The following is a 7,789-nucleotide window of genomic DNA, read 5'->3' on the forward strand; positions in this document are numbered from 1 at the left end:
GCCTGTCACTAAACACAACTAGTTCTGCCTGTTAATATGCTCTCCAGATACATTCTATGTTTCCTGCAAGGCATTTAGTACAGTTCAAACTTTTACGGAGAATTATATTGTCTATGCCTGTGTTTCTCACTAGACTGTCAGTGCCATGAAGAAACGGGGGGGAGCTGTTTCCCTCATCACTGAATCCCCAGCATGCAACACAGTCCCAAGCTTAAATAAATATTCCTGAAATGAATGTTTATCTGCTTAAAGTTCTCTTATTTAAGTTATCCTAATCCCAAAATAATAATCATCTTTCAACTCACCCCTCTCATAGCAACAAAGAGTGTCTCTATTCTGTTCCTACCCCAAGTGTCTGTCACCCTTGTCTACACTACCAGTCCACACACAAATCCCTCATCCCAGTCCCCTTCCTGTGTCACTAAACTCCATCTCATTTGTACCACACCCAGATTCACCTTGCCTTTGCCCACTAGTCCTTCAACTACACCTCAAGGGCAACTCTACATTAAGGTGCACAACTTCCTTCTTTGACTGAAACCTGAGTTTTCCCTAAAGGCACCAGCCCAGTCAGCCCTCTGCGGTAGAGCTCCTGCAGTCCTCCTCTTTCAAACACTGCCACACACTGGGATTATTACGATAAACAGCCATGGCTTCTACCCTGCGGAAGTTACAGATAGCAGATTTCCAACAAACAAGCAGGGATGACACAGAGTGATAGGCGCTCTCAGAGATACCTGCGGCCTTTGGAGCACAGAGGAGGGAGAAGAGAGAAGAACTAGAGAAAGGAAGCTTTAGGTGGCTAGGGGATGCTTGACCAGAGGAGGATGTGTGGGCACACAGTAGGGTCGGGGGCATTCCAGAGAAAGAGTCTGCCCTTCTGGGGATGACAAGAGAACCACCCTGATAGTCAGCTCGCCCACCCCCTGCTCCTAACCACTCTTCCACATGTGTATCTCTGGCCCTTTTCTCATCTGTCTCCACCTCCCCATTCTTGCCATTCTCCTCCTATCTTGTTACTGCTCCTCCTCCACTCTCCCAATTGAATCCCCCCAAAGCACACAGCAGGAGGCCCCGGACCACTGGAAGGTTTGTCCAGTCTGAGAGAAATACGAGGGAATATTTTCCACCAGCAGAAGTAGCATGAATGCATCTTTCTCCGGTCAGGGTCTGTTTTCGAGGAAATCAAGCAAGATTGCTTCACCTGAGGCTCTGAGCCTCCACAGCCAACTCTCGAGGCCTGGGCAGTGCCGATCTTAGGCTGCTTCCTGGAATGGTGTGACCAAAAGTCAGGAACCTCTGGATACGCAGGGCTAATATTTGCCACAATCTCCCCGAAACTGAAACCAGCAGAGTTCCAAGGGAAAGCACCATGGCGCACTCTTGTGGCCCCCGTGGGGACTGCAAACAGAGAGCCCTAGGGATCCTCCTGACCCTAGAAGCAGTGCTAACCCGGAAGACCAACTTATTCTTTAAATCGAATTTTATTAATTTATATTGTAAATTAATATACAGTAGGCACCTGCGCATGTTTTAATTTGTTTTAAAATCAGAGGCAAATAGAAGGAATCAGCAGGTGTAGTGCAAGTCCTTTGTCCTTGGTGACCTCTAGCAAGGAACTTCCCTCCTCCAGGGAGGGGGTCCTACCTGGAAGACCCAGAGTTCAGCCTTGCAGTTCAGATTCAGTTTATCTTTTCTCTTTTTCATACTGGAGGAGTTTGGAGCTCAGGGCAAGAGTTTTCTTGAAGGTCGCAGTTGCTACCTGTGTTAGGAGACATGAGGAAGAATTGCCTTATGCATTTTATAAATGACCCGATTTTCTTCCAACCTACATGGATGAGCTGAAGTGAAATAATGGTTTAAGGAGGTCAAGTCACCAAAGAGGCCTCAGTGGGACATGGCAGCACTAGGGCAGCTCGTAAGTGAAAAACTCAGCTTCACCAACAGACAACTACTTCCTCAGTCCCATGGGCCTGGAGACTGTCGTGGATGGGAGAGAAGGAGAGATACAGCCTTGAGGGGGAGGTGCGGGATCCCAAGAGTGTGTGAGAAGAAAAAGAAACAGTGAATAAAATGAGAACAAAGGTGTTTTAAATTATGCTGGGAATGAGGAAGCTGTGATTATCTCCCTGTTGAAATAGAGTCCCTCGAGATACCTCTCATCTATCAGGAAGCCTCATAAGACCCCACATCACCATAGAGCTGTTGACCACAAACAAAGTTCAGTATGCCAGAGCTCCAAGTGATTTGGCTACCCTCTGAAAATCACATTATGATGATTTATCAGGAGTGCTAATAAAATTAAGCTTATCACTTACCATATATTGAGCAATTATGTACCAAGCTTATTAAGATCCATTGGCGTCCTAGCCTGTAATTGCTCAGTGGGCAAAAGTACGTTTTCAGAGTGATGAATTAAGTTACTGGTACAATATGAACTCATTTCTCAATAGGATAAATAGGGGCAGTATAAATAACTCTGTATAAAACTTTTAATAATAAATAGAAAAATCACCCACTTTCCTGATAAATAAAAAAGATAATTCATTAAGAACAAAGAGTGCTGCTCAACTCCCTTGTTCTGCAGAGAAACAAGAGTCTCTTTATGCACTTCAATAAGCTGTACTTATCTTGACCTCTCAGTCCATGTAATAAAACAGAAAGCTTCAATTTGCAAGTTAAGAACACCGGAGTTCAAAACAAAGATCATAAGACAGCAGTGAAAAATGGCATCATGCTTCTGGAGTTGTAAATGGGCACATACAAAAGAATATATGGTTTTGGAAGGAACTTTGGCAACGTATTTAGTTTAATAGGGACCTAAAGGCCACTGAGTATTTGATCCATAAGCTAACCATGACCCTACACACTGATTATTCTGGTTTGACTTTGGCCAACGGTCACTATTTTTTTTAACTTTTATTTTAGGTTAAGGAGTATATGTGCAGGTTTGTTATATAAGCTCATATTCTATACATTATTTCCTCACCCAGGTACTAAACCTAGTATCCAATAGTTATTTTTTCTGCTCCTCTCCCTCCTCCCAACCTCCGCGCTCAGGTAAGCCCCAGTGTCTGCTGTTCCCCTCTTTGTGTCTGTGTGCTCACATCAATGAGCTCCCACTTATAAGCGACAACCTGCAGTATTGGTTTACTGTTTCTGAGTTGGTTTGCTAAGGATAATGGCCTCCAGCTCCATCCATGTTCCTGCAAAGGACATGACCTCTATTTTAAGAAAGGTCAGGGAATTGCATAAGAGAATATCCACCTGAAATGGAGAAAACACAAAAGATCGGATTGCAAATAAACCTTATGAGAATCATAAACCATACCTAGTATCAAATGTTATTAATTTATATTGTCGTACTCAAGAAGAAAACTAATTGTAAGACACACACAAATCAAGCACAAGTGTGAGAGCACCACCATCACTCCCCAAAGAGCCTCCTTTTCGTATTAGGAAATGATGTAGCCCAGATGTAACATAAGAACTCTGTAAGTGATGCGTGAGATTGTAACTTACATAAATATGGAGCCATTTTTGGTCATCTCCATTTGATAAAGCTGATAGTCGCATAGATTATGTGACAGTTTCCAAGGAACAAAGGCATGTAAATCTACAGATTCCAGGTTTGACTACCATGATTCCTATATAGATATGACACATCTTACTAAAAGCATTCCACACGTAAGAAGGTTTCCAATAGCAAGGACCACTGGTATATTTACCAAGCAGTCTGTCACTATTTGTTTACAATGAAAATTGACTGGGTTACCTTTTTTCCTTTCCCAGGCTATCCTTCAGTAAAGGGAGATCATAGCAACTGAAATAAACCGTTCTTTGTGTCTTTTCTCCAAATAATTTTGTGGAGATTTTAGCCAAATCAGCAGGAGTTCAATTTTCCTTGTCTGAGAAAAGGAACAATGATTCCTTCCAGCATTGGCCATTAGTCAGTGCCAGATCTCAGAGAATTAGTTCAGAGTATTATTCTTAGAAATAGCATGATAGCAATCCTATCTGGAATCATTACACACTTAAGAACACCCCTATGGTGTGCAATAATCTGTCTCTAATGCTTTTTATTGTATCCTGGACACACATCATTTTCCCAGTGGTGAAACCGGTTTAGAGGTACTGTATGACTTGGGGATGGGGCCAAGAAATAGCCTGACCAAGCCTGTAATTGAGTTGCATACCAAGTTGGCTTCCATAAGGCTACACGATGTGAAGTTAAATTCCACCCTAAAATACTATTAGGAATACACATTCCAAATTTAAATGTATAGATATGGTATCTTTGGGATGGTTATCAAAGTTCTAAGCCTGTAATCCCAGCACTTTGGGAGGCCAAGGCGGGCGGATCACGAGGTCAGGAGATTGAGCCCATCCTGGCTAACATGGTGAAACCCCATCTCTACTAAAAATACAAAAAATTAGCCGGACGTGGTGGCGGATGCCTGTAGTCCCAGCTACCGGGGAGGATGAGGCAGGAGAATGGCGTGAACCCAGGAGGCAGAGATTGCAGTGAGCCGAGATCGCACCACTGCACTCCAGCCTGGGCGACGGAGCGATACTCCATCTCAAAACAAAACAAAACAACAAAGTTCTTGGTACAGGATGTGCCCTCAGAAGTTATGTTCCTGGACTCTTTTAAAGGCGACCATCCCCTCACCTGCACACTTGGGCATTTCCTGTCCAAAGGCCTCTGAGACATCTAGGACTTGCCAGCAATCCTACCTTTGAGAATCTCCACCTTTATAGGCCCCCAAATACGTGAAGGTACCTGGGAAGTCGATTCTTCCCTGCCATGGTTAGGCTTTGGTGCTAGACTTGGGCCTGGAATCCAGAGATCGGACAAAATAAAAAAAAATTCTGAGGTGGGAAAGATATTTTGTTATACTAAGCTATATAATTGCATTCTCCCTTTATCCCTTATTCCACTTCAGAAATCTAGAAGACATTCCAGTGGGATCTGCACTTTACTTACCCTCGTTCAAGCTGAGGACACAATAATTTAAACTACAAACCCAGCCTTTCCAATTTTGTCCATCTCCCCTGTTTTGACTACCATGTGTTTCAGCTGACTATCAGGGGTTTCATTTTTCATTTTCAGAAAGGCTACTGCAGTGAGAGTGGTAAGTAATACATTCCCCGAACTATGTATTTACTCACAGTGTCAATTTCATTAGGCTAGCGTTCCTTTGGCCACACATAGGGAACCCAACACATCTTTAAAGTATGGGGTCTGTGGGCTGGGATAGGATAATATCAGCTAACACTTAGGATTGTCTCAGAGATCACTGGTTCTTAAATGGATGGAACCCCTGGTTGTCAAATTTCTCTATCTTTTCTTTAGGAGATTATAAGTCTAGATGCCTGCCATTTTCATGTTGACAAAAATGTTTACAAACTGAGAAATACCTTCAATCTGCTCCTAAGTCCCAAGACACATGTTTACTGAGTTTACACATGTTTACTTGATACATGCAAGTTCCCCTTTGCATCCATCTCAGGAGGAGACTTCCTAGGAACCCAACCTCCATCACCTGAGATCCCTGTTAGTCCCTCTGTACAATCCTTCCCTGCCTTTGGTGCATTTTTGCTCCTAAGGATTCTTCTAGGAGGACTATCCTTGGGCTACTGTAACTATTTTGCACCCAGTCTCCCCAAACGGGACGTATATGGGAGTGTATAATCCATATATCCCATTTATCTCTCTTCCCTCGAGGCTTTAGCCAATCACTAACAGATGCAGCAGGAAATCTCAGTTTCATGGGCTGGGGAAGGATAACTTCTAAACATAACTTAACTCCAATTTCCCCTGCTGCTATCCAGACAAAGCTCCCTCATGGCACTTTGCTTGACATAACACATACACAGCAATTAACTCAAAATGGATATAGACCTAGTCGTAAGAGCTAAAATATAAAAGTTCAGAAGGAATTCATGGGAGAAAATCTTTGTGAATTTGGGTTAAGCAACGAGTTCTAAGATAATATACCAGAAGCACAAGCCATAATAGAAACCATTAATAAAATGGACTTTCTTAAAATTAAAAACCTTTCTGCTTCAAAAGAGACCATTACAAAGAAAATAGTCATAGACTGGAGGAAAATGTTTGCTAATCATACATCCTACAAAGGACTTGAATTCACAATATATAAAGAACTCTTTTAACTCAATAAGAAGCAACCTAATTTTAAAAATCAGCAAAAGGGTATAGATGCAATTTTACTAAAGAAGAAATATAAATGGCTAAAAAGCATATCACAGGGTACTCAATGTCATCAGTCTTTAGGCAGATGCAAATTTAAACCACACTAATATACCGCATACACCATGAATATGATTATGCTTTAAAAGACAGAGAATACCAAACCTCACTGATTATGTGGGAAAACTGGAACCTTCTAATATTGCCTGTGGGAAGGTCAAATAATAATCACTTTGGAAACCAGTTTGACAGTTTTTTGAAAAATTAAGCATATGGTTACCATATGATCCAACAAGTCCACACCTAGAAATCTATCCAAGAAAAATCAAAACATATGTCTATACAAGATTTGTTCTGGAATGTTCACAGCAGCATTATTCACAAGAGTGAAAAACTGGAAGTATCTCAATGTCCATCAGCTGCTAAATAGATAGACAAAATGTAGTGTATCTGTGGAATGGAATTCTATTCAGCAACAAAATCTCATATATGCTACAACATGGATGAACCTCAAAAACATGTTAAGTGAAGGAAGCCGGTTGCAAAATACTACATATTGTCTTATTCTATTTCTATGAAATGGCCACGAAGGATACATTTATAGAGGCACAGAGCAGATTAATGATTGCTTGGGGCTGGAGTGGTGGGTTCAGATGAGGGAGGAGAGACTGACTGCAAAGGAGCTGGAGGGAAATTGAAGAGGTGAAGAAACTGTTCTAAAACTGGATTCTGGTGATAGCTGCACAACTCTATGAGTCTACTAAAATTGTATGAATTTGTCAAAATGCATTCAGCTGTATACTTAAGAGGTGCATTTTTTTTTTTTTTTTTTTTGAGACAGAGTTTTGTTCTGTCACCCAGGTTGGAGTACAGTGTTGCGATCCTAGCTCACTGCAGCCTCAAACTCCTGGCTCAAGTGATCCTCCTGCCTCAGCCTCCACAAGTTGATTAGGAACAATTATATGGTATCAGTATATAAACCAACAAATAAATAGATAAGTGAAAAAGTATAGATAACTCATTAGAGATCATTGACTATAAAAATTTAATACTTAGTAATGATATGTCAAATCAGTGAAGGAAATAAATTTTAAAAAATCGTCTATGCTGGCAAAATTTAGTGTCCATCTGGAAGAAAATAATGTTGGATCTCATCTCACTCAAAGTAATTTCTAAATGGATTTAAGCCTAAAATGTAAAATAAAATTTTACTGTAATTTAAAATCTTTCAAGACAACTTAAGAAAGTATATATGTAATATTGGCAATAGGGATACATTTTTCAACTAACACTGGAAAGCCAGGAGACACAAAGTAAAATGACATCCGTGATAACATTAAAATCTTCTCATTCTTCCACATGTTACATGTCTTCATTTGTTGAGGCTTTCTAGCTTTTGTCCATTTAAACCCTGCTAAATTTATAGATTAATACTAGTAAAATTACGAATTTTTCTGGGGGCCCCCGTTCCAAAAAAAAAAAAAAAAAAGAATATTTCTTAGTCAGATTTGTTTTCTTTATTTTGAGAGACCCTTTTTCCCCCTAAAAAGATGATGCCTGTATTTACAGGGGAAC

This window comes from Rhinopithecus bieti, unplaced genomic scaffold (assembly GCF_001698545.2).
Source record: "Rhinopithecus bieti isolate Rb0 unplaced genomic scaffold, ASM169854v2 scaffold_74731, whole genome shotgun sequence".
Taxonomy (NCBI): domain Eukaryota; kingdom Metazoa; phylum Chordata; class Mammalia; order Primates; family Cercopithecidae; genus Rhinopithecus; species Rhinopithecus bieti.